Here is a 24351-nt window from a genome sequence, read left to right on the forward strand (position 1 = left end):
AGAAAGTAATTTCACATTGACCCACAGGGTACATAGATCCTAACCAGATCGCAGGTTAATGACCGACTCAGGATATCCTGTGGATAAAGCTGATGCAGCCGTGTTCATGTGAATGCACCTATTTCCACCTGTGACTGATGCAGAGGCATTCTAACTCCTAACGAGCCAGCCCTGCACCCAGTGTGGGTCCTGAATATAAGACTCTCCCAGCACTTTGGGAGGCCGAGACGGGCGGATCACGAGGTCAGGAGATCGAGACCATCCTGGCTAACACGGTGAAACCCCGTCTCTACTAAAAAAAAAAAAAAAAAAAAAAGACTCTCCCAGGTTCAACTCCTGTCCCTGTGTGATATTGGGCCCTGCCCTTTCTCCTGTTTCAATCTCCAAAGGGGAATTTTTTTTAAAGGTGTAGAAAAATAGGGGAAAAATGAACTCATAGATTCCAATCTTGGGTTTGCTAAGAATATTTTCCTAAAAATATGTATATCCTATTTTTAAAATATTTATACATTACTAAAGCAAAAAGAAAGTGTTACTTTCCCAGACATGCTAACTTCCCAGCAAATAACGCTTTGGCAGATTGGCAAGTTTTGCAAATAAATAGGGACCATTCATCATGAAAGATGACAGGCATAGACACTCAAGATCCCAGTTTCTAAAACAATGTCTAAACTACGTGTGAGTAAATTACTAACTTTAAAAATAGATTTAATTTAAAAATTTCACAATTTGCTTGAAGATGGCTTCTTATTAAGAAACATTAAAATCTTTGTTTAAATTTCTATTGTGAGATTAAATAATTCAAACTTCAAGTCATTGGAACTTTCAGTCATTCTGGGCCTTGTGACAAATGTGGCTATGCAGCCTGAGTCACGTGGCATGCAGCTGCAACTTCCGCCTTTTTTCCCCCTGTGAATAATTAAGAAGCCCAAACAACACCAGAGAGAAGACTCCCTCAGATCACCACCCCTCCTCATTGAGTAACAAAGTAATCTTCCTTGGCACATAGCAACCTGTGACCAATCAAATTGCTTTAACGTATGCACTGGTCTCCTGTGGAAAATGTTGTAACCCTCTGAAAATGTCTTTGTCTCTGTAAAAGTGAAACCTTAACTTCTCCACTTGGGAATGCTGACCATATTCATTTGGAGCTGACGCTTCTTGAGTGACTATTCTCAAACTTTGCACTCGAATAAACTCTATCCTTAGTCATATTTTCTGAATCTCATTATTTAAGGTTGACACTATTATGAGAAAAAGATGAAACAGAAAGAACTGCAGCCAAGGTGAACTGGTCAAAACTGGCTAAGGTCGTAAAATAGAATTTTTACAACATACAGATGTGAATTAATAAAGTTTAGGCATCAGCTGAGAAGAGATTTATATCTGAAGTCCCACGAATCTGGGTTTCATCAACTGCTTCAACTCAGTAAACATTGCCAGGGCTTGCTCTAGGCGCAATGCTGTGCTTGGCAATGGGCATGCAGAAGCGACTAACATGTGCCCTTTGCCTCCCAAACAGCTACTTTTTAACTGATCAACCTCAAAAATACTACACTTGGGATCACCAGACATTCTGCAGTGCAACTGGAACTTTCATGCTAAAAAAATTCAAACCTGAGTCTAAACAAGCGTAGTGTAAACATCTAAGTGTAAACATCAGCTTACAGGAAATACGGGAAGCAAAAGAATGTATTAGTTGCACCACAAGAATGCAATTCATCAAGATCCAGACTGTGGAAAACTGAGCAGACCAAACATATGGCCTGAAAGCCAGAAAGAAGAAGGGGAAGTATCACATATTGAAAGAGCTTAAGAGATTTACCAAATGCACGATGTAGACTTTGCATAGAGCCTATTTGAACACACCAACTGCATAAAGTTATTTTTGAGAAAATTTTAAAACAAACTGGATATTAGATGAAATCAAGAAATATTAATTTGGGGAAGTATGATAATGTGTTGTGATTAGGTTTTTTTTTTTTTTTGAGACGGAGTCTTGCTCTGTAGCCCGGGCTGGAGTGCAGTGGCCGGATCTCAGCTCACTGCAAGCTCCGCCTCCCGGGTTCACGCCATTCTCCTGCCTCAGCCTCCGGAGTAGCTGGGACTACAGGCGCCCGCCACCTCGCCCGGCTAGTTTTTTGTATTTTTAGTAGAGACGGGGTTTCACCATGTTAGCCAGGATGGTCTCGATCTCCTGACCTCGTGATCCGCCCGTCTCGGCCTCCCTAAGTGCTGGGATTACAGGCTTGAGCCACCGCGCCCGGCCAGGTTTTTTTTTTTAAGTGCTTATTTTTAGACAGACGTCATACATTTAAGACTGAAAACCTGGAATTTGCCTTAAAATGATCCAGAGAAACACTGAGTGGTGAGGAGAGGAAGGGGTGGAGAGTAGATAAAACAAGATTGGCAAAATGTTTATAATACTTGAAGCTGGGTAATAAATACGTGAAGATTCATTATATAGTTCCTTTATTTTTGTGTATGTTTGAAAATATTTATAACAAAATGTTTGTAGAAATAACACAGAACTGAGTTTGGCTCAGCAAAGGAAGGAAAGAAGAAGAGAGGGAAGGAGGGAGGAAGGAAGGAAGGAAGGAAAGAAAGAAGGAAGGAAATAAGGAAGGAAAAAAAGGAAGCCGGGGAGAGAATGTACCTGTGTGCAGCAACAGGAAAGCTGCAGTGAACTTATGAAGATTCGTGGGGAGGGCTGGCTGCCTTCCATGAGTGTCTCAGTCTTGGGAAATATCTTAATTCTGCCAGATGTGAGAAATAATGGAAGGGTAGCCGTATTATAGACATAGAATCTTTTTCTCTTCTGCCCATTTTACTTAATCTTCTCATCAATAATTTGGGACTATTTCTCTGCCTTTGGTTGTGTTTGAGGGAAATCAAAGTATTTCACTCCAAAATACAGGTCCCTGGTGTAATGAGTATTTTAAATTAAAAACCCTTAGAGACCTTTAAGCACTGGTTTTCTCGTATCTATATATACAGGTTGAGCTAACCTACCAAGGAGAACAATTATTCTTGCTGTCTCCCCTGTTATCTCCGTATCCATTACACAAAAGAAGACCAAAAAATGTAACTACATCCGAACAGACCCTTTTCAAGATAATAACTAGCTCCAAGGATCATTTAAATTCCAAAGAGAACTATTTACAAGTTAATTTCTGTTTCCCATCCAGTCATTCTTTCTAGTAATCATTTATTGCCCCTCAATGGAATTCTTCTCTCCACTCCCATAACCTGTTTTAACAGGATCCAAGCTCCCATTCTTTCTGTAACTGACATTAGTGGACTGCAGGAGGTCCCCACTTGCTTATGGGACTTCCACCCCAGTGAGAATAAATTCAAGGCTGAGTCAGAAAATAGTCCAAGTACGGAAATGTATTGCAAAGTGAAAAGTACACATTCAAGAAAGGGGAGTGCGGGTGTACTCAAGAGAGAGTCACATGCAAAAGGGTTTGGAGCGGCTGCCTTTTTATGGGTTTCTTTAAGGGGTGGAATATTCATGAAGATTCCTGGAAAAAGGTGGAGATGTTCTGGAACTGTAGTGCTACTCATTTTCACACCAAATATGGATGTTCCTGGAACTGTCATGGTGCTGGTGGGTGTGTGATGTGTATGTTAATGAGCGTATAACGAGGTTCTAGGTGAAACCTAGGTCAAATCCAGTGCCACAGTGAGTCCAGTTAGTGTCACCCAGCTTAGAGCACACCCTGGTTTTTCAGGGTCTTACCAGCCCATAGTTTCTGAAGCTATTTCTACAGTGTCCTTTTGCTAGCCATGTGAAACCACTGCCTGGACTTTTCTATTTTCCTGTGGCCACTCTTGTTATTCCTGTCTCCTAACCTCAGAATGGTATATAAGCTTCTCTACCTCACTGGGAATTTGGGTCTTCATTTAGAAGGCTCCCAATGTATATGTGTTAAATGAATTTGTATGGCTTTTCTCCTATTAATCTGCCTTTTGCAGGTTAATTTCTCAGTGAAACTTCAGCGAGGGTCAAACGGAAAGCCCTCCGTTGGCCCCTACGTGTTATTGAGGTATGTTTCTCATGGATAAACGCGATGTTTAAGTGATTTTTGGAATTTATTAGTCCCTTACTGGTAACTCCATTTGCTTCTATAAGAAACAAACGCAGAGACTTATAGTAAATTCCAGGGCTCTCCATAGAATTATTAACCCGTTATAAGAGTAGTAAAGTTGCTGAGAAATTACCTGCTTGTTTTCTGGGTGTCCTTTGGTGTATTCTGTTTATATACATTACCTACCACCCTAAAACTTCAGGGCCAGGATGTGGATTATCATGGGTTCCAGTGAGGATCGTGAAGGAAATCAAAATCTTTCACTCCAAAATATCCTTCTTTGACGTATTTTGAGATAGCTGTTCAGAGGGTCTGCAAACAGCAGTAGCCCCGAAAAGCTGTCTTTCCTGGGGAACTTTGCATCTGTGCAGAATCTGCACGGTGCAGCCAGGCCTCCTCTGAGGCCTTCTCTTATTCAGATCTAGAAAAGATTAACTGAGAGTCCAACATCTTTAAAGGTCTGAAGGAAACTCTTACCATGTATTCTCTCTGAGAGCTGCAACCTGTGAGGTTACATCATCTACATAACAGGACCCCCTTTGCGAGCCAGGCCTCTTCTCTCCCTCCATAACCTGTCTTACTGCCATAACCTGATGTTGGCCATGCTCTGAGCCCCGATTCTTTCTGTAACCACAAGATGGTAGAAAAGTGTCAACCATCTGGTGATTTCTTTCAGTTTTTATTTTTATTTATTTATTTATTTATTTGAGATGGAGTTTTGCTCTTGTCACCCAGGCTGGAGTGCAATGGCGCGATCTTGGCTCACTGCAACCTCCACCTCCCGGGTTCAAGCAATTCTCCTGCCTCAGCATCCTGAGTAGCTGGGATTATAGGCGCCCACCATCACACCCAGCTAATTTTTGTGTTTTCAGTAGAGACAGCATTTCGCCATGTTGGCTAGGCTGGTCCGGAACTCCTGACCTCAGGTGATCCACCTGCTTTGGCCTCCCAAAGTACTGGGATTACAGGAGTAAGCCACCACGCGTGGCCTGAGTTTTTATATTTTGTATGACTCCCAAGCTCATATGCACATTTCTAAAATTTGTGAGCCTTTTTTTTTTTTTTTTTTTTTTTTGAGACAGAGTCTCACTCTGTCACCTAGGCTGGAGTGCAGTGGTGAGATCTCGGCTCACTGCAACCTCCGCCTCCTGGGTTCAAGCGATTCTCCCACCTCAGCCTCCAGAGTAGCTGGGGTTACAGGTTTGCACTGCCAGGCCCAGCTAATTTTTGTATTTTTAGTAGAGACAGAGTTTCACCATGTTGGCCGGGGTGGTCTTGAACTCCTGACCTCAAGTGATCCACCTGCCTTGGTCTCCCAAAGTATTGGGATTACAGGTGTGCCACCACACCCGGCCAGTAAGCTATTTTTCTTTTCTGTTAATCTATGTGTTTTATAAACTAAAATGATCAAACCTTCTGGAAAAATAGCATCTAAACTTCCCTACAATCGTTACCATGAAATCCTTTCCATTCTAGATTAATCTACCCACATAAAGACTGGAAAAACTGATGAAGATGTGAGTTATTCCTGCCTACTCTCAATTTGGGAGGAGAATGCTCTGGTTTCCTTTCCCTGGAGATATACGATATTTGGGAAGAATGGAAGATGGAGGCCGAGAATATACAAATATGGATACTGGACAATCTGGAGTGTCTAAACATTTTTTTCTATATAATATACTGCCTTTGGATTCTATAAACTCTAGAAATATCTGAGGAATCAGAGGATTATTTTGATAACCTTTTATTCCCATAAGTGGCCCAAATATCACTCTTGTTCTAAATTTTAGTTGGAAAAATATGGTCACTGAAAGCATAGACTAACCTAAGCAGACTCTCTGCTAGTTTATTTTTAACTAACGCTATATGCCAGGCACTGTTGTGAGGACTTTACCCTTGGAAGCATGCATGATTATTTCTAGAGCTCCTCTACAGAGGAGAGCACCCAAGTGCACACAGGCATCAAGATGCAACCAGGACTCACACCCAGACAACCTCATCCTCAGAGTTCTGCACATCCCCACTGCCCTACGCATGGCTGTCTTTTGTTTAGCTTTAACTTTTGTATCTGATGTTTTTTAACATCAGATTTTCTATTGATTTTTCCCAAGTAATAATTAATAAAGCAGGCATACTGAACCTCCTAATCACTAGAACTATGCAATGGTAAGAACAAAAATACCTTTTCTTTGTGCAAAACTGGAATAATTAACCAGAAACTTTGGTACATATGATATTGGAAATCACTCAGCTTCATACTTCCCCCTCTTGGCTTTTTTTTTTTTTTTGAGACAGAGTGTCACTCTGTTGCCTAGGCAGTGGCACAATCTCGAGTCACTGCAACCTCCGCCTCCCGCGTTCAACCGATTCTCGTACCTCAGCCTCCTGAGTAGCTGGGATTATAGGCATGTGCCATCACACCCAGCTAATTTTTGAATTGTGAGTAGAGACAGGGTTTCACCATGTTGGCCAGGCTGGTCTCGAACTCCTGACCTCAGGTGATCCACCCGCCTTGGCCTCCCAAAGTGCTGAGATTACAGGAGTGAGCCACTGCGCCTGCCTCACCCCAATCCCCATTGCTTTATTCACTGATGAAGCATGCAAACTTATAAACAGATCCTATGCTCTTTTAAAAATTCTTTTTTCATTGTAACTGTGACTTTTTTTTATTACATTCATACATATGACATTTTCTTTTTTTCTTTCTTTTTTTGAGACGGAGTCTCGCTCTGTCTCCCAGGCTAGAGTGCAGTGGCGCGATCTCGGCTCACTGCAAACTCCGCCTCACGGGTTCACACCATTCTCCTGCCTCAGCGTCCTGAGTAGCTGGAAATACAGGTGCCTGCCACAACGCCTGGTTAATTTTTTTGTATTTTTAGTAGGGATGGGGTTTCACTGTATTAGCCAGGATGGTCTCGATCTCCTGACCTCGTGATCCACTCGCCTCGGCCTCCCAAAGTGTTGGGATTACAGGCATGAGCCATGGCGCCCAGCCAATACATATGACATTTTCTAAAATACATCTTCGAAGTCCAGAAATTCAGTACTAATAAAGCTATCCTATTGAACAGCGCTTTGCAAGTCACTTTGTTGGATACTTTGTGGAATTAAGATGTATGAGACATGGACACTACTTTCAAGGGGTCTAGACCGTGGGGTTGTGAAAAATGTTTTCCTTGGATCAGCATGATCTGCATCAGCTGAGAGCATACTAGAAATTATTGGGCCCCAGAGACTCTGGGAGTAGGGCTCAGCAAAGTCTTAACAAGCTCCTTGGGTGATTTTGATGCACACTAAACTTTGAGAATCACTGATCTAGCAGTGTAAGAAATATAAACAAAAGACTCTAAAAGTTAAAATCAAGTTTAGACAAAATACAGTGGAATTTCCAAGAGGGAAAGTTGAGTTGAGGTGGAGGGAAATCTTGAAAAGGCTTCCTGGATTTGGTCCTGGGGCTGGCTCCTTACGGAAGGGTGGGATTGGATGGCGCACATTGGAAGGCAGCAGGAGGTTCATCTCAGGAGGATAACAGAGAAGATGGAGGTGGACACAGTTAAGTGTCCTGTGAGGGGGCCTTAGAATCCTCCATTTGGGTGAAGCAGAAAGTGTGAAACAGCCAGTAGAGGCTCAGTCATGGAAATCTTTGAATATCATTACTAGTACTTTAATAATGAAAGAAAAAAGAAAACACTTAAAGAAAATATGCCATTTCTATAAGGGAGGAAAATAGTGGGAATATGAGTATACACAGATAGAATAATGGGAAACGTTCTTATATTTGTTAGGACTTCAAGGAAACCTGGAAAACGATGATACTTTAAAAAATTTTCTTGTATAAATTTAAAAAATACTAAAGTACTCATTACTTTTTGAAGACATTACTATGGGAATTTCAGTCACAATATGGGTAACATTTTTGCCTTATAAAGAAGTATGGTAGTGACACTCTATTATTGTAATAGAGCCATAATCCTGATTCTTGGCCTTTGCTAGATAATTTCCTGATTCAACTTTAGAAATGGCTTCAAAGAGCATTTTGAGAGAAGTTGTAATATGAGTAAGTATAAGGTAGACAATAATATTGCTATTAAAATGAAAGCCTGATATTGAAATATAAAAATGAACTTGCACTATAATAACTAGAGAAATCTTTTAAACATCCAAAAATAAGTATATTTTTAGGTTTACTATTCAAAGAAAGACTGCAGAAAGTCAAAGGAATTTTATCTGGAGAACACAGTGTAAAATGAAAGAGATTTTAAAGGGCTTTAAATTTGGTTGAAATGGAGTAACAATCTCCTGCTTGAAACAACCAAAATAAATCATGAAAGAACAACATGGCATGGACATCAGGCAACGAAGGACAGTGATCTCTAAGAAGCATGAGAAACGTGCAGTTGAGAAGGAGGCTGGGAGGACTTGCTTTCCAGTCACAAACCTGCTGACCAAGCCAGGATCTGGTCAAAACAGGACGCAGTGAAGAAACTGGCAAAACCCAGCTGGTGGCTCAAAGGCAGCTTCTAGTTGCTCCCAGTGCTCGTTAGTATAAGATACTCTCATCAGCACCAAGACAGTTTACAAATGTCATGGCAATGACCAGAAGTTATCACCTCTTTTTGTGGCAATGACCAGGAAGTTGCCCCCTCTTTTCTAGAAAGTTCTGAATGACCTGCCCCTTAATTTGCATTAATTAATCCCTTAATTTTGCATATAATTAAAAGTGGGTAAAAGGTAAAAGTACAGGTAGCCAACAGCCCACAAGAGATGCTTTGGGGTACTGCCTATGAGTTAGCCCTGCTCTGTGAGGACAGTTCTGGTTCAATAAAAGATTGCTGTCTAATACCCCTGGCTCACCCTTGAATTCCTTCGTGGGTAAAGCCAAGAACCTTCCTGGGGTAAGACTCCAATTTGGGGGCTCATCTGCCCTGCGTAAAGTGAGCCCTAAGATCGCCTACCTTATGGCTCTGACAGAGCTTTCAGGCCATGGTGCAGGGAGGGGCACCCAGGTGGAGCATGGTGGTCTTCCTGAGTTGAGACAGAGCTGGGAATTGGGGAAGTCAAGAGAGCAAGAGTTCTGAAGAGAAGAGAGCTGCAGAGAGGAAGAACCCTGGAGACCTGCAGAGAGTTCCATGGGATCTTGAGCAGAGCACTGATCAGTACGTATGTGTGAGGAAACGCTTTGAGGATGGGGGAAGAATGATCCAAAAGATTGAAGAGAACAGTGCTTCAAAGAACACACAAGGCCAAAAATACACCTGTTCCCAAAAACCAGAATGGAAAACCTTGTAATTCAGAGAGCATCAGTTAATGTACGAAGAACCGCCTTGCCACTGTAGTGGAGAAAAATTAATCCTAGAATAAATTCAGAACTGCTTCTAATGAACAAATCTTAAAAGCAAGCCCAGAAATGATCAAACTCTTTCAAAGTACCTTAACTATATCTCAGAACAGAGCTCAGAAATATTTATAGGAGTACAAAAATAGTCAACAACCAATGAAATAAATCATCAATATCTACTATTCAAAGAAAAATTTCCAGACATTCATAGAAGCAGGAAAATACAGTCCATAATGAGGAGAAAAATCATTGAATCAAAATCAGCTCCAAAATGACACAAATGATAGAATAGGCAAGGACTTTAAAACAGTCATTCTGATCAAATTTCATATGTTCAAGAAGCTAGAGAAAAGATTAAAAATGCTAAATAGGGACATGGAAGATCCAAATCAAACTTCTAGAGATGAAAACTTCAAAAACTGAGTTGAAAAATATATTAGATGAGAATTGCAGCAGATCAGAAAGTTTAGAAGAAAATATCAGTGACCTAAAAGACAGTACTAATTGGATGCTATCTAAAATGAAACACCAAGAGAAAAAAGATTTTAAAAAAACTAACAGAGTGATCTCTTGGAAAGATGGGGCAGCTTGGGGACTTTGCCACTGAAGCACTTTGTGCTGGATAAGAAGGCAATTACTGCAATCTTTGACCAGTTACTGGAGTTTGTTACTGAGGATCACATATTGCTGAAGTATGTGAATCTCCCTTCTCAGCTCAAGATCTGAAGATCCAATCCGGGTGGAATAAAAATAGCAACATATAAGAATCTAGAACTTGACTGAGCTACTGAGGATAATCAAGTAGAAATACAAGAATATAAAAACGAGCTTTCTATCATTGGTAAGGTGCTATGTCAGAGACAAATGAAGGTGGCATTTTTTGGCAGGACAAGCTCTGTTACCAATGCAATGTTGTGGGATAAAGCTCTCCCTAGTGGGACTGACCATACAACCAATTGCTTCCTAAGTGTTTAAGGGACCAATGGAGATAAAACCTATCTTATGACAAAGGGATAAGATGAAAAAAGAGCGTAAAGACAGTTCATTAGCCCTTCAGATGGACAAACACTTGGATGCTGGCTGTCTTACACATGTGTTTTGGCCAAAGACAAAGTGTGTCCTCTTGAAAGGTGAGATGATTTTAGTAGACAGTCCAGGCACAGATGTCACTACAGAACTGGATACCTGGATTGATGAGTGTTGCTTAGATGCTCATGTCATCATTTTTTGTTTGTAAACTCTGAATCAACACTAATGAACACAGAAAAACATTTTTTTCACAAGGTAAAAGCAGCTTTCCAAGCCTAATAATTTAACTCTGAATAATCACTGGGTTGTCTCTTCATCAGAGCCGGAATATAAGGAAGATGTGTGCAGACAGCACATGGAAAGGTGCTTGCATTTATTTGTGGAGGAGGTTAAAGTTGTGGATCCTTTAGAAGCACAGAATCATATATTCTTCATTTCAGCAAAGGAAGTTCTTAGTGCTAGACAGCACAAACCACAGGGGATGCCAGAAGGCAGTGAAATACTTGGGAAAGGATTTCAGGCAAGATTACAGGAGTTTCAGAATTTTAACAAATCTTTGAGGAGTGTATCTCACAATCAGCAGTGAAAACAAGGTTCAAACAGCACACTATCGGAGCTAAGCCAAGACTAGATATTGTGAAAAACACAATAGAGTCAATAAATGTGGCAGCGACAGAGAAGAGCTTATTCAAAGGAAAAGCGGGAAGAACAAATTGGTAGACTGATCTTTATCCCAAACCAGATGAACCTTTTAACACTAGATGTTAAGAAAAAAATCAGGAAGGCTGGGCATGGTGGCTCACACCTTTGGGAGGCTGAGGCAGGTGGATCACGAGGTCAGGAGTTCAAGACCAACCTGGCCAACGTGATGAAACCCTGTCTCTACTAAAAATACAACAATTTGTCAGGCTTGGTGGCAAAGCGGAGGTTGCAGTGAGCCAAGATCACGCCACTGCACTTCAGCCTGGGCGACAGAGCGAGACTCTATCTCAAAAAAAAAAAAAAAAAAAAAGAAAAGAAAAAAGGGAGGTTACCAAGGAAGTAGCAAACGAGGTTTCACGTGCAAGGACAAATGAGATTTGTTGACTGTTTTGGTTGATGAATTTTGTTCAGAGTTTCATCCTACTCTAAGTGGATTGAAAGTATATAAAGGTGACTTAAATTAGCACTTAGAAGATGGTATGAGAAGAAATATGGTTGATTGATGCACCAATGAAGACAATGCCTCAATGTTTAATCCAAGCAAGAAATTATTAAAAATTTGAAACCATTATTTTCAGCTGACATATAGAATAAACTGCATACACTGATCCCTTGCAAGAAATTTGATCTCAGTTATGACCTCTATTGCCACAAGTTATGACTGGATTTTCAAGAGGACAGTGTATTCCATTTTTCCCTGGGCTGGTCTTCACTTGTGCATTGATTCCTACAAATGCTCAGAGGGCGCTCCTGGGATTGTCAGAGCCTAACTTTCCCTAGCTCTTTAGCCTGTACTCCCACTGCTTCTATCAACCCAGCAACACCAGATAACGCATCACACACAGAACTCATGGTTACCTTCATAACAGGATTAGCTTCTCTTACATCTAGGACTTCTATGGGCATCACTGTTGGAGGAGTAATTTGGAAAACTGTAGGCTGGCAATTCATATATGTTTCATTATGTATGTATGGAGTTTGGTATCTTTATGAAAGGCTGTCCTGGAGCACCTGTGCCAAGGAAAGAGGCTTTAAACAGCGGTTTGTGAACTACGCCTCTGAGAAACTTCAGATGTTTGCTAGCTTCAGGAGTGCAAACTGCAGCCACAAAGTACAACAAGAAATGGCTATCACTTTTGCTTGCCAGTGGCAACAAGTTGTTGTTACTCAAAGATATCTGGAAGAAGAAATTACTAGATTATCCAAAGAAATAGATCAGTTAGAGAACATACAAAATAATTCAAAGCTCTTTTTTTCATATTCATAGTTTTAATAGTGTGTTCTACCCGACATTTCTACTTTCATAACTATTGCACTTAATAGCTTCCAACAGTTTATTTTATTTTATTTTATTTATTTTAATTTTGAGAAGGCATCTCACTCTGTCACCCAGGCTGGAGTGCAGTGGTGCGATCTCAGTTCACTTGAACCTCCACCTCCCGGGTTCAAGCAATTCTCCTGGTATCCAGGTGGCAGAGGGGAAATAGAGTCTGGAGAGTGAGGCTGGACACAGTGGCTCACGCCTGAAATCCCAGCACTTTGGGAGGCCGAGGTGGGTGGATCACCTGAGGTCAGGAGTTTGATACCAGCCTGGCCAACGTGGTGAAACCCTGTCTCTACCAAAAACACAAAAAATTAGCTGGGCATGGTGGTGGGTTACTGTAATACCAGCTACTCAGGAGGCTGAGGCAGGAGAATTGCTTGAACTTAGGAAGTGGAGGTTGCAGTGAACTGAGATCATGCCATTGCACTTCAGTCTGGGTGACAAGAGCAAAACTTCATCTCAATAATAATAATAATTATTATTAATAAATAAATAAAAATAAAGAAAACACACTTAGTTAGCTTATAGGCTCTGCTCTGCACTTTGGCTGCTGTCAGCCAGCCTCAGCTCATTCATGTATGCGTAGCCAGCTGCTGGTCCAGGCTTCCTGGTTGTTTTTATGCAGACTTTTATGTTTCCCACCATGTTCTGGTCCACACCTTATGTCTGCCTTCAAGGTACCCATGTCTTCAATCCCTGAGCATTTCCAAGTTCTGCAGGATGAATCAGTCCTTGGTAGGCATCTAGTTTTCATTCTACACATTCTGCTAAGGCAGTTCCCAGTCCTCAAATGTTCGTGTGCAATGAACAGGTATCTCTTGGCTTCATTTAAAAAGTGTGTTTCTGTCTCCTTCTTCTTCTTTTCTCTCCCATTCTCCTAGCTCATCATTAATTATCAAGGGGATATGGGTGCACAAACACCTTTACCATACACAAAAGTCTGAAATGCAGCTTCTTAAATAAATGACGACCCTTGTTTAATGTCAAAGAAAGGAGTGATGAGTCTAAACCCAGCTCTCTGAGTGGCAGCCATGCGGGGAGATGTTTCCCCAGTTACTAAATTAGAGCGTAACCCACAAGAATAGACTGTGACGATGGCAACAGGAGTTTGAAGGCTCTGTCAGAACATTCTGGATGTTCTTATGGCACATGGACTCATAAATTCAAAGAGCTTTCTTATTTTTTACTAAAGGCTATGTCTTTGACTTTGGGGCCTCTGTCCGACTCCAGTTAGTAAGTGCACTAAAGGCTGGAAGGTTGGCTGTTTTGGGCTGTGAGATAATGATGGTTGAGCTCCTAATAATTATCCGCATTGGCTGCCTTTTGTTCTGGAAAGTATTTACTACTGCATTATGGTGGCTTTTGAATATGATTTTCAAAACATCCCAATGATGTCATTTATTTACTTTGCTGAGGAGAGATTATTTTGAGGTTTGAGAAAAAAATTGCTGGCATTAGAACTGTAATAAAGCCATTTTGGGGGTCTGACTGCTCATTGCTTTCAAGCCTGGCCCCTCTCTCTTCCTCTCTATCCACTACTGGACAGGCTGGTGCCCCCTCCTTCAGCACCGGTGGGAGATTCACACCACACCAGACCCTGCCCTCATGGAGGAACCTACACCTCGGGCCCAGCCACTGACCTCCATTGAAATCCAGCCAGTAACCTTTCCTTGTTCTCTCACATCATTTTCTTTGTGCATTTTTCTACTCCTTCCCTCTCTCTAGCAAATTTGCAGAAATTCTCTCTGTATTTTTGACGTTAAGTTTTCACATGTTATGAATGATGCAAATATTTTCTCCAAGACTGTCACTTATGTTTTAGTTTTGCTCATTTCTTTTTTGCAGTACCAACATTTTGACTTTCATAATGTCACATTTGACAATCTTTTATTTTGGATTCTGTAACATTCTTAGAAAGTACTCCCTCCCTGCCCAAATTATGAAGGTTATGTTTTCCTTCTAGAATTCCTGTTAGATGGCCACTGGAATTTCTGGATCTATCTCCCCTGTCTCTCATATTTGTTTGTATTGCATTCTGGGGTAATTTCTTAATCTTTTAGTTTACAAATTTTATCTTCAGCTTCGTCCATTTTGCTATCGCACATCTACTGGCCTCATTTGCTGGCCTCGTCTACTGGCCTATTTTTATTTTGGCAATCATTGTTAATTTTTGAGGTGGAAGAATAGGGAGTTGGGGCAACCAAGGGTTAAGGCGTAAGCAAAAGGACAGCAGATGCAGCTAGTTCTAGGCAAGGTTAAGCAGCCTACAGGCCACACCCTCACTCCTGTGATAACCAGACAGAAGTCTCCACTTCAGCCTCTGATTGGCTACAGGCCAACTCTTCACTCAGCCTCTGATTGGTCACAGGTGAAGTCTCCACTTCAGCCTTTGATTGGCTGTAGGCCAGTCCTTCAAAGGGTGTTATCAGTTAGAGGCCTCTAAAGGGCACCTAGGGGGTGTTACCAAATTCTTTTAGCTTAATAAAAACCCTAAAGAACATTGTAATCTGGGCTCTTGAGCCACTTGCTCCAGCCTGCTACCACTCTCTGGAGCATATTTTCGCTTCAGTAAATCTGCACTTTCATTGCTTCTTTCTTCTTTTTCTGTTTTGTGTGTTTTGTTAAATTCTTTGTTCAACATACCAAGAAGCTGGACAACTCACAGTCAACACTTTCCATCTGTGGCCAGGCATGGTGGCTCACGCCTGTAATCCCAGCACTTTGAGAGGCCAAGGTGAGTGGATCATGAGGTCAGGAGTTCAAGACCAGCCTGGCCAATATGGTGAAACTCTGTATCTACTGAAAATACAAAAATTAGCTGGGCATGATGGTGTGTGCCTGTAATCCCAGCTACTCAGGAGGCTAAGGCAGGAGAATTGCTTGAACCTGGGAGGCGGAGGTTGCAGTGAGCCAAGATCGTGCCACTGCACTCCAGTCTGAGCTACAAAGTGAGACTCCATCTAAAACATTAAAAAAAAATTGACTTTCCATCCAGTAACATTTTCAATAAGTTAATCTTTTTTTTCATAACACTGTTAAAAAAATGCAGTATCTACTTAAACTATTCTCAGGATATTCATTATACTTATGATGAAAATCCTTTCCTCTTTGCCCTACTAGTTTTGTTTTCTTTGGGGCTACTTCTGTTTCCTCAGATGATTGATTCCAGGTTTTCTGTTCTTGTGTGTAGTTGAGGGTCTGTATTAAACATTGGGTTTCCTCAGCCCATGGGAAAACTCCTGGTGGTCCGATGGTAATTGTCATGGAAGAAACCCTACACTGGTCAACCTGGGAGTGGAAAAGACTGTGTGGTCCTCTGGCATGGGAGCAGGGGGTTGCCTTCTGAGTTTGATTTCCCACTCCTCTCCTTATCCAGGGGGCTTGGACCCTGGCTTGGGGTCTGCTCTAAAAGTGGGGAGTTCTGGGCTTGTGTTTTGATTCTCCTTCCCCACCCAGGAAGGTTTTGTTTTCTCTTCAGAGTGTCCATCACTTGGGTCCAAAGCTGTCGCTCCAGCAGCTCCATGGAGGGTGACAGAGAGGCATGGTGGCCCACCGACCCTGAATGCGGCTCTGCAGCCTCCTGGGCAATCTGCCTGAGCCCCATTCTGGGCTTTGTGTTTATTGGCTCTAAGCCTGGAATTTTCCAAGGACATTGTTAACAACCCTGACTACTACATCATCTGGATACTTCAATTTTTCTTCCATCACTCAAAACCCATCTTCTTCCCCCAATTTTTATTATTATGAAAGTTATTATATACATGTATCAGGACATATTCTAAGAATGCTTATAGCAAAATACAGCATTCTCTTACACCCTGTGTCCTACACACCACCCCAGCTTTTCCCCAACTCAGAATGCTTTTTCTTGGGGGGAATTTACCTGCTGTATCTGCAAACAACATGCTTATGTTGTCGCATCTTGAAATTTTGGACTTGCAGATCTCCCCTGTTGCCTTCCTAGCCCCACCACAGACTTCCATCCTTCCCACTCCCCTCCCCGTGCTGTCAAGAGGGTTGCATCCTGGTGCTGGTAGAACAGTGCTCACTACTCACGTTATGACAGTAATAGACATGTCTGCTGTCACTGAGATTTTTGCAAAAGTCTATGTTGGTTTTTCCTTTTCTACCCCAACTTTTTGTTTTCCCTAGAGATAGCGTTCATTTTATTGTTTATTTTTTCCCCGTTGTTTTTGTTGTTGTTGAGACGGAGTTTCACTCTTATTGCCCAGGCTAGAGTGCAATGGCGCCATCTTGGCTTACTGCAACCTCCGCCTCCCAGGTTCAAGCAATTCTCCCACCTCAGCCTCCCGAGTAACTGGGATTATAAGCATGTGCCATCACACCCAGCTAATTTTGTATTTTTAGTAGAGACGGGATTTCACCATGTTGGTCAGGCTGGTCTCAACTCCAGACCTCAGGTGATCCACCCACTTTGGACTCCCAAAGTACTGGGATTACAGGCGTGAGCTACCACACCTGGCCTATTGTTTATTCACTTGGTTTTAAATACATATATAATTATCGTTAATTCAAGCACAATTTTCCACCAGTTATTTAAGTCTCTTCTCAGTATAATCAGGTGCATCGGTTATTTTATCACTTTCCTCTTTCTGAAGACGCCTTTCCCAACCACTCCAATCCTTCCTGGGTTGAATCTTCTGTTTTCTATATCACAAAATTTCTTCTTTTCGGCTGAATTCTCTTTTTGGGCAAAAGGACATCCTCTAGTGGCTTCATGAGATACTCTCATTATTTGCAGGTTCCAAACTTCCAAATTTGCCTGCTCGCTGAAATTTATTTGTAACCCCCGAATCAGTCATTGTCAGGCCTCCTCAGTCATTCACAAGCATGCCCCGAGTGGTGAAAAATGTGTTTCTGCAGGCACAGTTCTCAGCTGAGGTCAAACAAGGCAGTGTGCTGCCTCTTGTTTCAACTGTCGTACTGTAACGGTGTCTTGATCACCGTCTATTTAGTGTCACATGTTGTACATTTTTGTGCTTTTTGTCAGTAATTTTTTTTAAAACAAAAATTTCATTTTAATCCAGCCTGATCCCTACACGTGTGTTTCACACAGACCTTATTTTTTAAACAGTTTATCGTATTTAATACATTATAAAATTTGAAAAATTGTAGGAAAGCAGCAGACTTGAACGGGAGCAATTCAAACAAGGAATAATTCTGGCCCCTTGGCAAAACTGATTAGTTTTAAAACAAAGTAAAGTTCACATCTGTGAGGTGGACAAAAAAGTGTGACTTCTGTACAAACTACATTTAGCATTTCGTGTCTAACATCTTTCAAATGCAATGTGCTCATAAGGGTTTTTCTGAAGTCTTGCCCGGTCCCTGCCAAAAGAGAGATGTGGAACCTCCGTATACAAAGAAACTTGATTCAAGGTGTTTTTGTTGTTGCTGTTGTTTTTTTTTTAAAAAAAAAAAAAAAAAAGGAAAAGGAAAGACAAAGGAAAAAGAAAGAATGGATGGCTGCTGGCAATGGAAACTGTAAGGAGACTGTGTCCTCACTGCTCATGGCTTGTTTATTAGTCAGAGGCTCGGGAGGCCCAGGACACTTCATGGCCATCACACCACCAACTGTGGCTAGCACCCTTTTTTTTCTTTTTTCTTTTTTTCATTTCCTATCTTTTGACATATATATATATAATTTTTTTTAACACCTTGAGGATATCATTATTCCAGTTGTTCCCATATGAATACAGGTGTGGTCTCTAGTGGATATAAATGTGTCTTTTATTCAAGTTTAGGTCCAGGACTTGGTTTGCTCTCCCAACTGCACATAAACGTCCTTTTTGTTGTTGTTGTTTGAGCTATTAGTTGTATGTGTTTTCCTTTTTGCATAAGAAATATGTCCGTTTAGTCCAGAGGCTCTTACTTTATCTGGGTGATGGAGGGTACGGGGGGACGTCCGCCTCAGTTCCCTATGAAGGAGGCATTCGCTGAACTAGGACGAGCCCACTCCTTCCCCACAGGAGCCCACCGTTTCAAATCCTCTTTGCTGCAACCTCTCGAGGACCTGGACTGAGATGAGGCGACAGTAGCCACTTAGTGGAAACCTGATGACGTGTGTTGAGTCGTGATTCTAGTCTGCATTGACAGAGTCACACATCACGTCGCAGATCTCTGGAAATACTTCTTCTATCGGGGATTTGTCACTGCTTAGCGTAATCCTTTCTCTGAGGTCTGGGTCCACACGTGCAACAAGGCACTCACAGGGCCTTTAAAAACGACCAGTTTCTCTGTCCTGCTTCAACAAATAGTGCTGTTTGAGACTGTCCAAAGCAATGGGTTCTGTATCATCAAAAGGTCTTCCGATTCTGGTTACAGGGTATTTGGTGAGCGTGGCCAGGCTGCTGGTGTACATGTGGCCGCCCACATCAGTGTGGACAGGTGCACTGGATTTTGTGAGTTGTGCCGGTGTAGGGATGCCTTGGTTGTTCAGCGGAGATGCAGGGGATCTAGTGATCAGAGGTCTTGACATATTGGACCGACTGTCCCTGTGGCGGACAACTGCGCCGGTGGGAGGCCGGGACTCCCGGTCTGGCTTCTGTAAGTAATGCCCGAGGAGTAGTGCCCCTTCCACTGCCCCCTCATTGCCCCCTGGAGCCGGGGGATCGGGGCAGCGCCTACGCCGGGCGTGCCGCGGGTGTTGCCGCGGGAAACCCATGTCTGGGGCAGCCCGGGGTGGAACCTGTCAGTGATTTAATTGTTTAAAATGGGCCCCCAAGTTGGCCGGGCGCGGTGGCTTACGCCTCTAATCCCAGCACTTTGGGAGGCCGAGGCGGGCGGATCATGAGGTCAGGGGATAGAGACCATCCTGGCCAGCATGGTGAAACCCCGTCTGTACTAAAAATACAAAAATTAGCCAGGCGTGGTGGCGCTCACCTGTAGTCCCAGCTACTCCGGAGGCTGAGGCAGGAGAATTGCTTGAATCCGAGAGGTGGAGGTTGCAGTGAGCCGAGATCGCACCACTGCACTCCAGCCTGCCAATAGAGTGAGACTCCGTCTCAAAAATAAATTAAAAAAAAAGGCCCCCAAGTGTACTGCTGAAGTGGTGTCTAGTGTTCCTAAGTGCAGAAAGGCTGTGATGTGCTTTACAGAGAAAATATACGTGTTAGACAAGCTTGGCTCAGGCATGAGTTATAGTGCTGTTGACAGCAAGTTCAACAGCATTGAGTCAACAATACTTTACATCCAGAAGGAGGAAGAGGAAAGTCATTGACGCAGATGTGAGACCACTCTGAAAAGTGCCCAAGTAACACCTATAGTACCTGGTAAAGTTATGGAAAAAAGAAGGAGGAGAAGGAGAAGAAGAAGAAGAAAGAAGAAGGTGAAATTTGTGGATTCATGAGATGACATTAAAAATTTAGTGGACTGGCCGGGCACGGTGGTTCGCCTGTAATCCCAGCACTTTGGGAGGCCGAGGCAGGCAGATCACGAGGTCAGGAGTTTGAGACCAGCCTGACCAACATGGTGAAACCTTGTCTCTACTAAAAATACAAAAATTAGGGCGTGGTGGTGCGCGCTTGTAATCCCAGCTACTCAGGAGGCTGAGGCAGGAGGATCTCTTGAACCCAGGAGGTGGAGGTTGCAGTGAGTCAAGATTGCACCACTGCACCGCAGCCTGAGAGACAGAGTGAGACTCCATCTCAAAAAAAAAAAAAAAAAGTTTAGTAGACAGCATTGTTGTGAGGCTGACAGCCAAAGAAATTTGTAGTCACATTACCCATGGTCAGGAAAATGCAAAACTCTTCCCAGCTTGTGTTTTATTATAAAGAATAATACATGTAGTTAGCTATTGGTAAGAAATATATATTAAACAAGGTGTGTGTAGATAAAAACACATAAAAATATGTATTGGTTGGATGACAAAAATGTAGTGACCAGAGGCATGGAAGCTAACCGTGTATTTCTCCAGGAGTGATGGTTCAGTATGGGCTAGCAGTGCTCACAGTGTCTTTAGAGAGCATACTCCAGCACTCACCAAGGCCATGCTTCTTGCATCACAGCTAAGCTTCCTGCATCCACCAAGGCCTTGCCTCCTGTGTTATAGCCATGCCTCCTGTACCCACCAAGGCCACGCCTCCTGTATTATAGCCATGCCTCCTGTACCCACCAAGGCCACGCCTCCTGTGTCATGGCCCACCCTCCTGTACCCACCAAGGCCGCGCCTCCTGTATTCATCACTGCTATGACCCCATTCAATAGCCACAATACACTTCCTACACCACAGCCTTGCCCCCTGCACCCACCACAGCTGTCCAGTAGCCACACCTGTCCAATAGCCACACCTCCCCTACCACAGCCATACCCCCAGCACCCTCCACAGCCACACCCCCTCCACAGCCACACCCCCTCCACAGCCACACCCCCTCCACAGTTATGCCTCCTGCACCCTCCACAGCTATGACTATCCAATAACCTCACCTCCCCTACCACAGCCACACCCCCAGCACCCTCCACAGCCACACCCCCTCCACAGCCACACACCCCCACAACCACACTCCCTCCACAGCCAGCCACGCCTCCTGCACCCACCACAGCCACACCCCAGCACTCTCCGTAGCCATACTTCCTGCACCTTCCATGGCCACGCCTCTTGCTCTGGCCTTCACAGGCTGCAGTAACGTCTTCTCTCCTCCCTCCTTTCCCTTAACCCTTGTGGCTAATCTTTAGGTTCCTTTAACATCGCTTTTATTTCTTTTACTTCTGCCGATACTTCTGGTTAAATTCTTTTCATTTAAATGCACTCCAGCATCCATCTCTCTTCTTTCAGACCTTGGCTGACTTCCTTCTTTACCAGCTGCTCGGAAGCTGTCTGGCCTCTCCACAGGACCCATTCATTTCCCCGCCTTCCAGAATCCCCTTTCTCCCCCAGACTTCAGCAGGAACCTGTGCCAACGAGATCCACAGAGCAGAGTAATTTCTCTTCGATACTGTCAGTCTCTCCTCCTCTAAGGAGATAGGAATAGCACGGGTAGTTGCAGGAGTATGGACAAACCCAAAGTGCCCCTGAAGCAGGGGCTAGGCAAAGAAACCACAGGGTAGAGAAAGCCCAAAATAAGGCAGAGAAAGTGACCAAAACCCTGGTCAGGGTGACATGTCCGTGACTCTTCCAGGCAAACCCAAATAAGAGAGAAAGGGGGCAACAACAGGAGCAGGGAGGAGTCCCTGAAATCCCCTCCTTTTCCAGAATATCTAATGAGCATTCCACCTCCTTATTAAAGAAACATCCCGGCTGGGCGCGGTGGCTCACGCCTGTAATCCCAGCACTTTGGGAGGTCGAGGCAGGTGGATCATGAGGTCAGGAGATCGGGACCATCCTGGCTAACACGGTGAAACTCCGTCTCTACTAAAAATACAAAAAATTAGCCGGGCGTGGTGGTGGGCACCTGTAGTCCCAGCTACTCAGGAGGCTAAGGCAGGAGAATGGCATGAACCTGGGAGGCGGAGCTTGCAGTGAGGGGAGATCGTGCCACTGGACTCCAGCCTGGGTGACAGAGCGAGACTCCGTCTAAAAAGAATAAATAAAATAAATAATAAAAAAAGAAACATCCCTAAAACAAGAAACCCAGCCTCTGTTGTGCCTGACTTGCTCTCACGGGCATGCCAGTGCTTCTCTCAAGCGCAGACTTTTGCTTTACAATGGAAGCTTCTCGCCTTGAGCTTCATTCTGACTCGACCGGTGCCTGAATTCGTTCTTGTGATGCTGTCGAGAACCTGGAAAACCGGCTGGGGCTGGGGTCTCCCTGGCATCCGGAGACCTACGTGAGCCCTCCAGCATAGCTTCTTTCTCTCGAGATATAAACACAATTGTATGATTTTCACCTTAAAAGATAAAGAGAGAGCTATCCATCTCAAGTCTTCTTCATAGTCAAATTTCTAAAAATAGTTTCATTTCCCTCCTAACTTCCCTTCTGGCTCAACCCCATTCAAAATCTAGCTTCCACCTTCTTCCCTCTATCGAGACTACTAGAACACAGGACTCCAGTTTTACCCAAAATCATGAGAGTTGTAGACACTTCCCATGCTCTGCCGCGTGCCCTCCCGCTGACTTTTGGCACAGATGCCATCCCTTCCTTCCTTCCTCATTGCTCCATTTCTGTGATTCCTGCTCTTCTCTCCACTGCCACTTCATTCTCAGTGACCTGAGTATTCACATGTCCCTCCTTCTCCCAGTCTCTCACATCGTTCTCAAAGGATCTGTGGATTCACCCAGCCCAAATGCCAATGACTGTCAAGTTTCTCTCTAGATAAATCTCTCTTGAGCACTCCAGACCAATCTTCCAAACGGCTGCCTGGGTTTCTACACTAAAAACCCAAATCATGATTAGCACCTCAACTTCATGTGCCCAAAGCAGAAGCTCTGTCTTCGCTTCATCAAACTTATCCTGTGTTTCCTGAGATTCCTGGTTTGGGTATTTCCTACCTTGTCACTCAATTTTAAAACCTGGGAGCCGACCCACTGATCTCAAGATAATCATCCAGTCATTTTAACCCTGACTCCTGTAGTGGTGAATTCTGTGTGTCAACTTCATTGGGCCACAGTATGCGCAGATATTTAGCAACACATGGTATTTAATATATAATGGGTGTGTCTGTGGTGTTTCTGGAAGACAGCAGCATTTGAATTGGTGGACTGAGGAAAGCAGGTGGCCCTCCCCAATGTGGGTGGACAGTGTCCAATCCGTTGAAGGCCTAAATAGAACAAAAAAGGTGGAAGAGGGTTGAATTCACTCTGCCTGACTGAGTTGGGCCATTCAATTGTTCCTGCCTTCAGTGCTCCAGGTTCTCAGGCCTTCAAACTTAAACTGGAATCTACAACTCTACACCACTGGCTCTCACGCCCTCAGGCCTTTGAACTACACCATCAACTTTCCTGAGTCTCCAGCTTGCAGGTAGTAGATCATGAGTCTTCTCAGCCTCCATAATCCTGTGAGCCAGTTCCTTATAAATCTCTACACACACACACCACACACACACACACACACACATACACATTCTATTTGTTCTGTTTCTTTGGAGAATTGTAATAATACTCCTAAACACTTCTCAGATTTGTCTTGCCTCTTTCACCATTGCCTTATTTCAGATTCATCTTTTCTCACCTGGATTAATGCAGTAATCTTCTAGCTCAGTGGTTCTCAAAATGTGCTTCCTGGACCAGTAGCCTCAGCATCCCCCATGCTAGAGCTTCTCACTAGGCATCCAATTTAAAAGAATGTCCAAGTTATAAGACTCCAAGAATGTGACAGTTTTCTAAATTGTTTGCTTTATTATCTAAAAACATGAAAGTGGATAAATCACACAGCTTGTCAAGATCCTGATTCTTTTTTGCATCCCCTTCCTCTGTTCAATTCTGTTCCAAAATTAAAGTGATTCAAAGCACCTGTGTTCATTAGCCACATGTTTTCTTTCTCATTTCCATCTGCATTTCCAAAGCCTTAACTGCTTACTATTTTTAGGAAGATGAAGGCGATAGATCTTTTGTTCTTTTTCTATTAACAAGGATCTGTACGTATCTAACACACAGTTCCTTTTTTTATGACTTTGGAACATCATGAAAGCATTTCATGATATTTCATTAAAAAACAAACCCTGAACAATGGTTTTAAACCCTGAGAAGAACTTAGAATCAAGATTTTAAAAATACAACTGAAAAACATGGTAGGAACAAAGTTCAAGTGATGCTTGTGTTGAGAAGTGCCAGGCAGATGGGGCCTTTGGCAGTGGGTGGGACCCTCCGTTCCCACAGTGACTGTTCCCACACAGACAGATGGAGTTTCCCCTTCAGCCATCAATACCTTTGCAACCATGATTACAGTTGTGTCAACAGGTTCTCAGGCTATTGT

The 24351-nt window shown here is 43.1% G+C and overlaps 2 pseudogenes; one reads left to right on the forward strand and one right to left on the reverse strand.

The window, feature by feature from the left end:
• Positions 1-10447: 10447 nt before the first annotated feature.
• Positions 10448-12427, forward strand: LOC103219900 (mitofusin-1 pseudogene; annotated as a pseudogene).
• A 5928-nt stretch (positions 12428-18355) lies between these two features.
• LOC103219712 (BTB/POZ domain-containing protein KCTD1 pseudogene) lies at positions 18356-18980 on the reverse strand (annotated as a pseudogene).
• Positions 18981-24351: the final 5371 nt, after the last annotated feature.

Source organism: Chlorocebus sabaeus, chromosome 12 (assembly GCF_047675955.1).
Source record: "Chlorocebus sabaeus isolate Y175 chromosome 12, mChlSab1.0.hap1, whole genome shotgun sequence".
In the NCBI taxonomy this organism is placed as follows: Eukaryota; Metazoa; Chordata; class Mammalia; order Primates; family Cercopithecidae; genus Chlorocebus; species Chlorocebus sabaeus.